Source organism: Numida meleagris, chromosome 4, assembly GCF_002078875.1.
Source record: "Numida meleagris isolate 19003 breed g44 Domestic line chromosome 4, NumMel1.0, whole genome shotgun sequence".
Taxonomy (NCBI): Eukaryota; Metazoa; Chordata; class Aves; order Galliformes; family Numididae; genus Numida; species Numida meleagris.
Window position 1 is genome coordinate 58,131,356 of NC_034412.1, and position 13,080 is coordinate 58,144,435.

The 13,080-nt window shown below is 40.9% G+C and overlaps 1 long non-coding RNA gene across 1 annotated transcript in view; it reads right to left on the reverse strand.

Moving 5' to 3' along the window:
• LOC110398896 overlaps positions 1 to 13,080 on the reverse strand; it is a 75,289-nt gene that overhangs the window by 7,613 nt on the left and 54,596 nt on the right. The window contains exon 2 of the long non-coding RNA XR_002438728.1: positions 8,397 to 8,483. This is a non-coding gene — a long non-coding RNA (uncharacterized LOC110398896). The remainder of the gene's footprint in view (positions 1 to 8,396; positions 8,484 to 13,080) is intronic.

Here is a 13,080-nt window from a genome sequence, read left to right on the forward strand (position 1 = left end):
TTTCCTTTCCTTTCCTTTCCTTTCCTTTCCTTTCCTTTCCTTTCCTTTCCTTTCCTTTCCTTTCCTTTCCTTTCCTTTCCTTTCCTTTCCTTTTTCCTCTCTGTTCCCACTCCTTTCCTGCTGCAAAACATAAGTGCATAAGTGCATGAAACACAGTTATTTTCACAGATCTGTATATTTCTGTTTCTCAGTAGCATTTTAACTGTCATTTTTTATTGTAAAAATCTGTACTCACGCTATTACATATAGTATATCTTACACAAATTTGATTGTCTGTATTTCAATAATAAGTTTGCTATGAAAAGTCAAGCAAATCAACATTCAGATCTGTTATTAATCATAATATGCTAAAATGCCAAGTGTTACATATGCATGATGCATGTTGCATGATACATGATGATGAGTTCATTTTTAGTGAGTTTAAGTTTAATTTAGAGGACCCAGGTATAACCTTTTGGTTCTTTAACTATTCAGAACATAAGCAAAATTATTTCAAGTGTGTCTGAATAGCATAATGTCTGGATTTTAATATATGACTAAAAAACTCCTTGAATTAAAGAGATTTAATTAATCAAAAGCTATTTAAGTTTGTTAATTAGTAGATTTTTTCTTATGATAAATGTATGTAACTGAAGTGATTTAAAGTACTTTATTATTCTCTGCCTCCATTTCCTGATGTAATTCACCCTGCCTTTGGTATTGATCTATCCAAACAGCCAGTTATTATGTGCAAGTGCATCCCTCACAGTCAGAAAAACAAAGCCCTTATTCCCCGTGAAATCAGAAGGCAGATAGTGGGATTCACAGTCTTAACAACTGAGTGGTAGAGCTGTTAACTGATGTTAAATGAAGGACTTTAGAGCTGATGAGGAACATTGAGCATTTTGAGATTCCCAAGTGTGATTGGCATATTTGATTCTTAAGGGCCTTACATGGATATTAAATTTTAAATGACTTTACTAAAACGTTGAAAATGTGACAGCTTGATACTTGTTTTGTTATCTAATATAGTATTATAATTGAGTCACTCTAAAATAGAGTGATTTTGGTTTCCCAGCAGCCATGTATTACAGATAACACAGACCGGAAAGAAAGTTCTAACTTAAGCAGCATGACAGTATATAACCTTCCTACGACTTCCTTTACTCCTCTTGCTCATCCCTGGTATGTGAAGGTGAAAGATATACATCATACCTAATCCCAGAGGGTCATATAGGTTTTGTATGTCGAGGTTCAGTGATCTTTCATGTGGGCTATGACTCTTTATAGCTTTTGATGAATCTGTGCTTTGCATTCTCTTTGCTTCTAATATGCCATTTGTGTGTTATTTATAAACTGATCTGCTGCATTACGGAATACACTTTGTATACCTCAGACATCCTAAAAAAAATCAATACATCTTTAGCCCTTTAAAAGGTCACATTGCTTTTGTCTGTATTTATCCCTTGAAAAAGAAGATCTTGGGCTATTACCAGAACTTCTATATCCTACCATAGTACAAGCAGTAAGCGGCAGCAATAGCATGAGATCTTATAAGAGAGAGAACCAATGTGTCTATGTGCGTTGATTTTACAGTACAAAAGACATGGGACCATGGATGGGGACCAGGTACAAACCCAAGCTATGTCCCAGTGTGAGGTATGAGTACAGGGGAGACGTTACATTACCTAGAAAAGCATGAAAGAGCTTGAATGGATCTGTGAGACCTACTGAGACGAATCACCCCAAAATGAAGACAGACTCAATCAATCCCAGGCTCTGCAGTTATCCTTGTGCTGCTACTTCTCTTTCTCTTACTGCACAAATCACGAGGAGAAGGGGAAACCAGAAAAAGAAACATTAAAAGCCACAGCCTTAATACACAGGTCTTAGTAAGGCTGCTGTGGTCTTTGTCTCTCTTTGAACCCTTCCCCCCTTCTCTATACAAAGCAAACAGCAGTGACATGCTGCAGCTGCTTCAACAGCAGAGCAGACTGCAGCTGTGGATATTTTGTAGACAATTTGTATTCCTAGGCATCAGCTAAAAAGAAGAGTTGTTCAGCGTTGTTCAAACAAAAAGCCCCAAATTATGTAGCAGACTGCACGTCTTCTTTTTTTCTCTAGAAATATCTGCATCAACATCTTTATGTTTCCTCTAGAGTTATTTCCCTCATCTGTGTGCTTCCTGCAATGAAGAAATATTATTTTTTCCATCTTTTGATTTTTGCTCGGGCATTTATTTGGTTTTTGTGTGTTTGTTTTCTTTTTTTTATTTAATCTGCCATGGGTACCACATTAACAAACCAGTTCCTCCCATTACATTGATTGTTTTGATCCATTACAGTGGAAATGGCATTTAAGCCTGCAGGCAGGGCAGGGCAGAGAGCACGGCAGGTGACACTGAAGGACTATGTGTACTTAGTCAGAGGCTAGTGATTAGCACTGAAAGATTTTTTAGGGCCAAGCTAGAGCTCTAGTAACTTTTTGGAAGACAAGCTAGATGTAGACATTTTGCAAATGTTTTCATTCACATATTTTAGGGAGTAGTTTGACAAAGAGCGATGTTACTGAAGAAAACGTGGCCAGCCCCCAGGAGCTGGAAAGGGTGATTGTAGCAAGTTGTAGGTTTAGGAGCTGAGATAAACTTTACATGTTCATCAAATGCTCACTGAAAACTCCCATAATGCAGAACAACAACAACACACTGCGCTGCAACCCCGTTCTGTCAAGTGCTTGGTAGCCTTCATGTCCAGGGAACCAGTGAAGGCATTCTGATTTTGTCATTCAGTGTTGTGCCTTAGAAGTGGTATGAAAGCCTGGGAACTGTTGGAATGGGAAAATGTCTTAGAAGGAATAGATTTTTTCTTTTATTCTGTGCATCAAATTACAGTCTGCATGAACGCCTAACTTCTTGTCCAAGCACAAGCCCCAACAGACATACCAACAAAAAGCTGTGCTCACTCAAAAACCTTTCTATGAATAATTATTATTTTTGTAATACAAGGGAAGCCAACCAAAAGACCTTCAGCTTTCTTTCAATGTCATTGCTATGCAGTCATCTTGATGGTTCTCAGAGTCACCACTCGCTTGCTGTGTCCCATGTCCTTCTACATGCTGCAAAGGGCATTGTGGCTGCCCACCTCCATACTACCCTGCCCAGAGAAGCTGCTCTGGGTGCCCCGGTCTCCCCATCCCTTGGTGACCCAGGAGAGCAGCCTTTGTGGTAAATATCATGGCACATGGATGCAGGAAGCAGGGAGGGGAGCAGAGACCTCAGACCGGAGTGGAGCTTGCTCCTACAAATCAGTCAAGCCCTGGGGGGTAAGCCATGCAGATAATGCTCCACAGGAGTGCAGGACCCAGAAGTAATCTATTAACAAAGCATCCTCGTGGGAACAAAATATATTACCTGCATTATTTCCACGGCATCCAACCCATTCCTAGTGTTACCCAGCACTCATTTCTGGTGCAAAAGTAAGGGAGTAGCTTCTCCTCTTTTTCTGTAATATAAGTACATACAAAGGCATTATTATGGTTCTCCAAAGCATGAAATTCCTGGCTTTTGCCATCAGCAGGGCTGAGTTAGGAGTCATTCCCATGAAGAAATAAAGAACAGTTGATGCGAGCCCCTGCACTCTTGGACTTTCCATACTGCTGCTGCGAGCTGCTGCTCCTTCCCAGCTAATAAACCATGTCTGTCGCATGGCTGCAGCCAACACCAGTGCTTCCATCATGCTCTGTTTTTTCTAAGAGTTAAGTCTGCCAACACTGCTCCTCAGTGCCGGTAAAGTTGCTGCTGCCCTATCGTTTCCCGCTTGCGGCTGCCCAGGAACAAATCAGCTCACCTCAGAAATAAGCAACACCCTGGCTTATCTGGGGTAGAGCCCATAAATCATAAACTCCTCCCCACAGAGAAAAATCTTCATTCTTGGAGAGGAGCCGTGAGCTTTCAACAACAGTTGTTTAATGGACAATATTGTTTATGCTACATAACTCACAGAGAGTATGAAACATTCTGTAATGCAAACTGCAGTACCACCTTTAATCTCTTTCAAAACCCAGAGGAGATAGCTATAGCAAATGATGCGACTTTCCTTGGAACTTAGATCCAAAACATTCAAGTTTTAGTTTAGAAAAGTATTTCATTTTCTGAAATTTCAGAGCAAGTAGTTCTCATTTTTTATTTCTATTTTTATTTTTATTTTTATTTTTACTTTTTATTTTTATTTTTTTCTTGACGTGGTGCTTTTGAAAATTTTCAGAAGTACTCTGGGCCAGGAGAGCTGAGAATCAGATACAGGATCTTTTCTCTCAAAATATCTGTGAAATAGCACTGAGTTCTGGTGCTCACACCATGCTCACATCCTCATGTTGTTGTACATACATTGCAGGCGTTAGAGAGCAGCAGATATCCATTGTCCTTCCTGCTTTTCAGCAAAAGTCTTCCCACCTTTGTCTGCTCCCATATTTGCTCAGATCCTCCAGCTGAATATGGGAGCTTTGTGCCCAGTGAGAAAGCTTGGGCAGAGCACAAGCAGCCCCCTGAACTGCTCCTGAACTGCTGCAGGATTGCCAGGGGCAGGGGGAGAAACCTCATCCTTTGAATACATTATTTGCTAGGAATTATTTTCTCCACTCTGTTTCTGACAGTGGAATCAATTATCCTGTGAAATAAAGTTCCACCAGGGCCTCACGACTTGACATGTTTCAAGTCAGACTAGAAGTAAAATGCAATTGTTTGCATTACTAGTAGCATCACAGAGGGGACCTGTGTGATTTGGCCTACCAGACTCCTTCCTCTTTGCAATCATTTCAAAGAATCATAGAAACATTTGAGTTGAAAGGGTCTCTTAAAGGCTATCTGGTACAAATCCCCTGAAATGAACAGGGACATCTGCAGCTAGAACAAGTTGCTCAGAGCTCTATCCAGCCTGACCTTGAGTGTCTCCAGGGAAGAGGCATCCACCACATCTCTGGGCAACCTGCGACAGTCCCTCACTGCTCTTATTGTAAAAAACTTCTTCCTTATGTTCAGTCTAAATCTCCCCTCTTTTAGTGTGAAACCATTTCCCCTTGTCTTAACAGAGCAGACCCTGCTAAAGAGTCTGTTCTTTCTTATAGTCCCTAAAGAATCATAGAATCATAGACTTAGCTAGGTTGGAAAAGACCTACAAGATCATCCAGTCCAACCATCCACCAACCACCAATAACCCCACTAGACCATGTCTCTCAACGCTATATCTAAATGTTTCTTGAACACCTTCAGGGATGGTGACTCCACCACCTCCCTGGGCAGCCCATTCCAGTGCCTGACCACTCACTCGGAAAAGCAGTATTTCCTAACGTCCAGCCTGAATCTCCCCTGGTGCAACTTGAGGCCATTCCCCCTCATCCTGTCCCTAGTTACAAGAGAGAAGAGGCTGACCCCCAGCTCACTACAACCTCCCTTCAGGTAGTTATAGAGAGCGATAAGGTCTCTCCTGAGCCTCCTCTTCTCCAGACTGAACAATCCCAGCTCCCTCAGCCGCTCCTCATAAGGCCTGTGCTCCAGACCCCTCACCAGCTTTGTCGCCCTCCTCTGAACACGCTCCAGGGCCTCAATGTCTTTCTTGCAGTGAGGGGCCCAAAACTGGACACAGTACTCGAGGTGCAGCCTCAGCAGGGCTGAGTAGAGAGGGACAATGACTTCCCTACTCCTACTGGCAACACTATTTCTGATACAAGCCAGGATGCCATTGGCCTTCTTGGCCACTTGGGCACACTGCTGGCTCATGCTCAGCCGAGCGTTGACCAACACCCGCAGGTCCGTTTCCTCTACACAGTCTTCCAGCCACTCTGCCTCAAGACTGTAGCACTGCCTAGGGTTGTTGCGGCCAAAATGCAGGACCCGGCACTTGATCTTGTTGCACCTCATCCCATTGGCTTCAGCCCAGAGATCCAGCCTGTCCAGATCCCTCTGTAGGGCCTTGCTACCCACAGGCAGATTGACACTTCCTGCCAGTTTGGTGTTGTCTGCAAACTTACTGAGGGTGCTCTCAATGTGAGGGCATCCAGGTCATCAGTAAAGATATTGAAGAGGACAGGCCCCAGCACCGACCCCTGGAGAACACCACTTGTGACCGGTCCCCCTTTAGATACTGAAAGGCTGTTTCCATGATTCAATCCTAGAGATTGATATATACACTTCACGGGTTTTTTTTTTGTGTGTGTGTGTGTGCATGTGTGTTTCCCTTAACTCTCCTTCTCAAACTTCAGAAAAATATTGATTACTTCCTTTAGGCTGCTTCATCCCAGAGATGCACTAATGTAGGCAGGCATCCTGCTGTTTCCTGCTGCTGTGAAGAATGGAGTTTCCTGCAGGACTGCCATGCTTCTAGGTACAAAGAGCAGAGAATGTGTCCTTTCTAGGATTTCAAAGGTTTTCAGAGGAAAGGGTTTGAAATGGGATATTTCCATCCCCTCTTGACTCCTGGGATTCCCCTAAAACAGCAAGAGGCTTTTGAAGCCTTGAGTCTGTTGGAGTGGTCAAGCCTCAGGAGATCAATATCAGTACCCAGAGGAGGATCAGACTGGGTTTTAGGAAAAGGTTCTTCACCAGAGGGTGGTGGGAATGGAACGGGCTCCCCAGAGCATTGGTCATAGCACCGAGCTGCTGGAGTTCAGGAAGCATTCGATTTGGACAACGCTCTCAGACATGTGGTCTATTTTGTGTGATGCTGTATGCAGCTAGGAGCTGGACTCTGTGATTTTTGTGGGTCTCTTCCAACTCGGGATATTCTTTGAGTCTCTGATTCTGTGATTTGGTACAGTGTCCAAAGAGGATTCTGAAGTCCTCCAAACTGAAAGTCTTCACTTTGGAGGACGGATGAGAGCAGAGCTCTTCCTGTTGTTCTGTGGGGATGCTGAATGGGACTAATTTGTATCTCTGTTTAATCCAAATAGCTTACTTCACTGAGCAGATACTTTATTTAGAGAAGAGCTATTGCTTTGATTTATAAGGCAACTTGAAGCTGATCTTAATTTGTAACAGCTTTCCCATATGCCTCAAAGTTTCAAAGTGATGAAATATTTGCATATATATTAGGGAGGATACTGTGATGGCTCTTTTATGAGTACATCCTAGCACTTTATTGCATATTGCAGGTGATCATTGGGAGAAGAGAAAAATAAGCACACTGCCACATTTCTTATGATATCTCACAGAATACATTACAGATCCTAATTGAGACTATTATTTCCAAATGTCCACAGACTCAGGTTGTTTTATAGGCCTATAAAAGCAATTCATTATTCTCCTCCACAGAATTTAAGAAAATTTTATTTGTATCTGATAAACTGGTTTACAGCTGCATCTTGGAAAGGAAAACAATAGAGCGTCAGTGTTCACAGGAAAAGAAAATTTATTAGAAATGAAGATATTGCTTCGTTCCTGCCTACCAATTCTTTCTCAGTTTTTTGGCTTTTTTTTGTTATCATCTCTTTATCAAGTTTAGACGAACACATGTTGCACTTAAGGAGCGTTAGAAACATCACAAGCATAAAGATCAGAACTGTTCAATATTTGACTGTTTGGGGCCATAATAATGTGGGGATTCTTTTCATTTATCATCTAAGGCCTTTGTATCTAAGGTCATTTGCATAGTTAAATTCAGCATATGCATATGGTTGAAACTGATAAATATTTTGTCATTGTTTTTCAGTACTGTTTTTGGCAGCTTTTCTCCCCAGGTTCCTATAAAAGTGCTGGGACAGAGTCATTATTCCTAATTCCCATGTGTGTTATAACTAAAGAAGAATATCTTTGCCTTACTATCTGCTTTCATCTTCTGCAACTGTTTGTTTGCCCATTATAAACATGTCTTTTTACAAGACACATGTACCCTTGCATTTTAGAATAGGGTGTAGATCTATTAATAATTAATTCTGCTATGCCATCTAAGCCTCCCTTGCATTCAAGCGTAATTACCACTGTGCGGAGATGAAATATGCGGCCACAACAGCTACCAAACCAGACATGATTATCCTAAACCAGAAGTATGCTGCAGCATAGTGTATATACAGTCCAGCATATACACAGAGCAAAGCCAAGCCTTTTGCCCAGTGCACAGGAATATCCAGCCTGTGAGGAAGAAGACATTTCTCACACTGTGTCACGATAAAACTTAGGCAGCCATAATATATAACATATTCACAGGCTAGTGCCTCTTCTCTCCACTCTCTGTCTCAGAGATATTTGCATCCTGTTGCTTTTTCCTGACACAGCTGCTTCATCAGAACTCACTGACCGCTTCCCACAGCCTCCAGCACACCAGGGATCCATTTCCCTGTGCAGCTGTGGCCAGGCAGTCTTTTACTGAGGGCCACATGCTGATTCCTCCCACTTCAGGATGATTATTAACCATTCAGCAGCATCTTACCTAAACTGCTGAGTGCTCAGCTTGCGTCTTTCCTGCCTGGATGTTGGTCCAGGTCATCTCCTAGCATGCTGGTAACTGAGACCATGCCTGCAAAGGAGAGTTATGGAGATTCATTAAATTAATTCAGACTCAAAAGTTTGTAGGGTTTTCTTTATTTATTTTTTCCCAAGTTTTAACGAACTCTTCAGGCTGAAGCATTATATACATACAAATTTTTGTTTAATAAATGCTGGACTGCACAAGTATATCTGAAATAGATGACTCTTCTAAAGAGTAAACCCTGGGATGCGTATTGAACTGTAAAATTAACAAGCCTCCGTGCAATTAAACCTGCCAGCTAGCAGATTTCTTAGCTACAGGAGATAGCACAGAAACATGACATGGGATCAGTAACTGCTAAGCAGTTCACCGCAATTTCTCTTTCGTCCCACATCTTCCTTGAGAAGGATCATTCAGAGGGCTCTTTCTTTGAAAAAAAAGGAGCTACTTTTACCTGACAAGATTGATAATAACCCATATCTGAGACTTCATATGTTGCAATTGTAAATTTCACTCCATAGCAAAAGTTCAAGCTCTTTCCAGTATTTTTAAGCATTTTGCTGATTTCTCACCCAATTCCCTCAAAAGCCAAGAAAAAAATAACATAAAAAAGCAAAACAGAACATGCTATAGATGGCAACAATAACCCCCCCCCCCCCCACTTCTAATGTTTGGTAACTTCAGTTTGTTCCCAAAAACTTTTTCTTGCCTTTTCCAGTAAAAGCATGGACTTTTGTCAGAGCACCATGGTAATCAAATCGTGCTTGTGCCCTGCTAACAACAAAACACATTTAAACATGACAAATTGCTGTAGCTTAGCAAAGGACTGTCTGTGCTCCAAATCTATACATGCCAATTTTGCATAGCAAAGAGTCTGCAGTTTTTCCAGCTGTTGAGAGCACTTAAAACCATTGGTCTGAGGAAATGCTTTAGTTGTTATTTGATTTATACTTGCAATTTTGCAAGTATATTGAATTTTCAAATTTAGCACACATGCCCAGAAATACTCTCAAAACTATGCGTTAATATATCTAATGCAATAGTCCAAACCTCTCTCTGCCATTTAAATTAATACTCAAGAAGGATTATAAATCATTTAAACCTGGCCTTGAGAAGCCAGGTTCTATTTCCACCCTACAGTGCCAATATCATGGCCAGTTGGCCTGACTTCACCAGATCAACAGTTTCTGCTCTGTGTTCTCAGGCTGCATTTTGTATTCATCTAGTGACAGACTGAAGGAAAACATGCAAGAGTCCTCTTCAGCTGGAGATCACCACAGAGCAGCTGACATCCCTACAAGGTGGAAAAGGTCAAGGCTGACCCAGAAATAAGCTGCTGCCTGTGGAACATGCAAATTCCTGCTCCAGCCTCAGCTGCTGCAGAGACAAATATCCATGGTGGGGCATGCTGACATTGGACACTGCAGAGCTTGTGCAGTCCTCCACAGAAACCCTGCATCCAGGATGCTATTGCAGCCTGAGTCATCTTTTCCTCTTTCCTGAGGATTTCACATTACATAAGATACCAAAGTTACTTGCATGTTGTGTTGCACAAGGTTGTATGTGCTGGAACAAGAGCAGCAGAGATGGAACACAGTGTATGTTGGTGCCAAAAGCAATAAAACAACACATTTCTGATAGCTTTACGAAACAAAATACTAAACATTTTTGTCTTGCATTTCTACTATTTCCCACAAAAATGAACCTTTGGGTTTTTCCTCCCCAGAGAGATGAAATTACTTCTGAGAAAATAATTTTTTCTTAGCAATGTCCTCAAATGTTTGCCTGCGCTATTTGTAAAAAAACAAAAACAACAACAACAACAACAACAACAACAAAAACACTTGTGTTCTTGTTGGAAAAGAGGCTCCTGTGCAATAATACACTAAAACAAAGTTATTTGACCTGGATTAAACTATTGGCTCTTTAGAAATGTCAGAAAGTTTCCAGCAAACTGCAAAATTTAAATTTCTTGTTGTGGGACTCTCCAACAAGAGCTTGGTTTTTTGTGCATCTTTCCATCTTGGCTAAGTGGGGATGATTGCTACTTGGAGCACAAATGGCACAGATCGTGAAAGCAACACTGGTGCCTGAGCAGCTGGAAAGTGTGGGTAGTAGCATGTCTGGTATTTTGGGCTCAATCTGCAAGGTTGTGCAGACGTGCCTGGCTTGTAGCAATCTGCGACAGCAAACCAGTGATTTTCAACATACATTTTTTACCCATTATCCAAAGCAGAAAAGATACATTGTCTTGAATTTTAGGCTTAATTTGCACAGATTTGGTACCTGCCAATTCTAAATATTTCCCGCATTTTATTTACTTTACTGAGGTCCAATGTCCAAGTTACTGAAACTTCAAGTCTCTCCAGTCTGTATATTCAGATGCATATATTGCAAAGTGTTTCTTGTTTTTGCAGTAGACTGAAGTAGAATTCAAGGGGTTCAAAAAATTCCTCAGAGATGTTTCAGTCCACATCTACACTTACGGCTTAGGTCTGTCATTAAAAGCCAATTAAAAATATCTGTATTTTCACTTTTCATAAAAAGGGATTACAAACAAAAGCTTTTATTGCTTTTCTACTGATGATGTTGAATGTTTAATTCACAGTTAATTATTTATTGGATGAATTTCCGCAGTTCTATAACCATGAGCTTGTCCACAAGGAGACTGCAAAATCCTCATTTATTTGTTATGCAAAATGTTACTGTAAATAAATGAACTGTGAATCATGGATAATTGTACTTTGCTGGTTATTCTGATAACTTCACAGGACCTAGATAAACAACTGTCCCATTACATTCGTCATGTTTAACTATATGAACTATGTACGTAGCCATACAGGGCCAGATCCACCTCTAATGTAAGTTAATTTAGTCTCTCCCTTGGGAGCATCAAGTGTGACTAAGCTCCCATAGCCCAAGCAAATTTACTTATTATATATTTAAAAAAAAAAAAAAAAGGTGTTGTAAGTTGTAGTTATCACTGTTGCTACTTAGACAGAGTAAGGGACCTTAAAAGCCTCAACAGGATTATTTTTTAATTATTGTTCCACTAATAACTGGGATAGCTACTGCTGCTATGTTCCTGACGGGGCTCAGGGAGTGATACGGCTGTAGCCCCACTATATGGCTGAATAATCCTTGCTGACTGAAGACAGGCAATGATACTCTGTCATGTGCACCTATAAAGGTGCTCTGTATAGACTACGAAAGCCAAGGCTGTAGTGCAACTTGATTAATCAAATGCTTAAGGAAAAAGCAAGAGTATGTACTGCACACATGAGAGAGAGTAGTGTGAGGGAAGGCTTAACAAAACTGCTCTCACCATCAGTTGAGCTGCAGAGTGGCTCTGAGCATCATCTTTAGCCTTGTGCCTCAGTTATTCTCTCTCTATAAAATGGAGATGGAAGTGCTTCCCTTGGGCCACATCTGTGAATTCATGTCTGATCCTCTCAGTACACACATACACACATAGTAGCATATATAGTAAGTATGCCTATATTAAGTAGATATATTATCGTAGATCTCATTTTTCTGTTTTCTTCCATTGATACCAAGCCAATTCATTTGATACTAATTAGATTTCATGAGGCTCAAAATATCATAAATGAACACTTCCATAATTATATGAGGTTCATTTTTAAAAAGTTAGTAGTTCTGCTTTGGAAATACTCATTTCTATTTCAGCTGCTACTTTGTTCAGCATGGATCAGCATTGTCCAACTTGCTGGAGCTGTACTGCTGTGTACGTCTGATTCCACTGGTACTTTCTGCCTACATGAGAATTAAGGTTTTTTTCTTATGAGCAGTCAAGTGGTAAAGCAGAAATAAAGAGTTAGAGAAATACATCCAAAATAAGAAAACAAGAGTGAATAAAATTAGATATTATATTGCAGTCATTCAACATTGCAAACAGTAGGAGGCAGAAAGAAGGAGTAAAGCGTATGTTCTAGGAAATCTGAAAGAGACCTATCACTTTTAAACTTACTTTCTGACTATGCTGTGCCATTTTATGGCTCTACTTTTTCATTCCCTTCAGATGTCTAATCAGAATGACATTTTAGGGCAGGATAGGAAAGATTGAGTGATGATTCTGAGAAGAAGAATGGATAGCAATAAATTCACTGAGTCAGTCGTTGGTGGATGCAATTGCTCAGCATTGCAAGGGGCTCTCTGCCTTTCTGCTCCAGCCACAGAGGACTGATAGGCAGCAATCTCTAAACAAGGATTTCAGAAGTGCTCATTCTCTCTTCTGGCTACGGCTTGCCCTAAAAAGTTTGAGTTGTATGGATCTGAATACCAAAATGCTTCAGAAATTGTGACTTCCATTTCATTCTGCACATTTCAAATTAAAAAGGGAATGGAAAGAAGAAATTGGTGAAGCTGCCCAAACTTTTAAATGTCTCTGAGAGAGATTAGAAGATCTAATTCAGAAAGCCTTCCTGAATGCTATCCTCAGGTGCCTGGATGTTGTAGGGCCAGGCTGAGTGGTGCAATGGAACTGGCTCAGTGCTTCAGCAGTTGTTCCATGTATGCAGGAAGAAGCCAAACAGCAATTAATGGTCACTTGGGACTCCTAGCTACAGAAGGTTTGAAAGAGTGGAAGAGGAAGAAAATGCTAGGATAAGCAACTCAGAAAATTGAT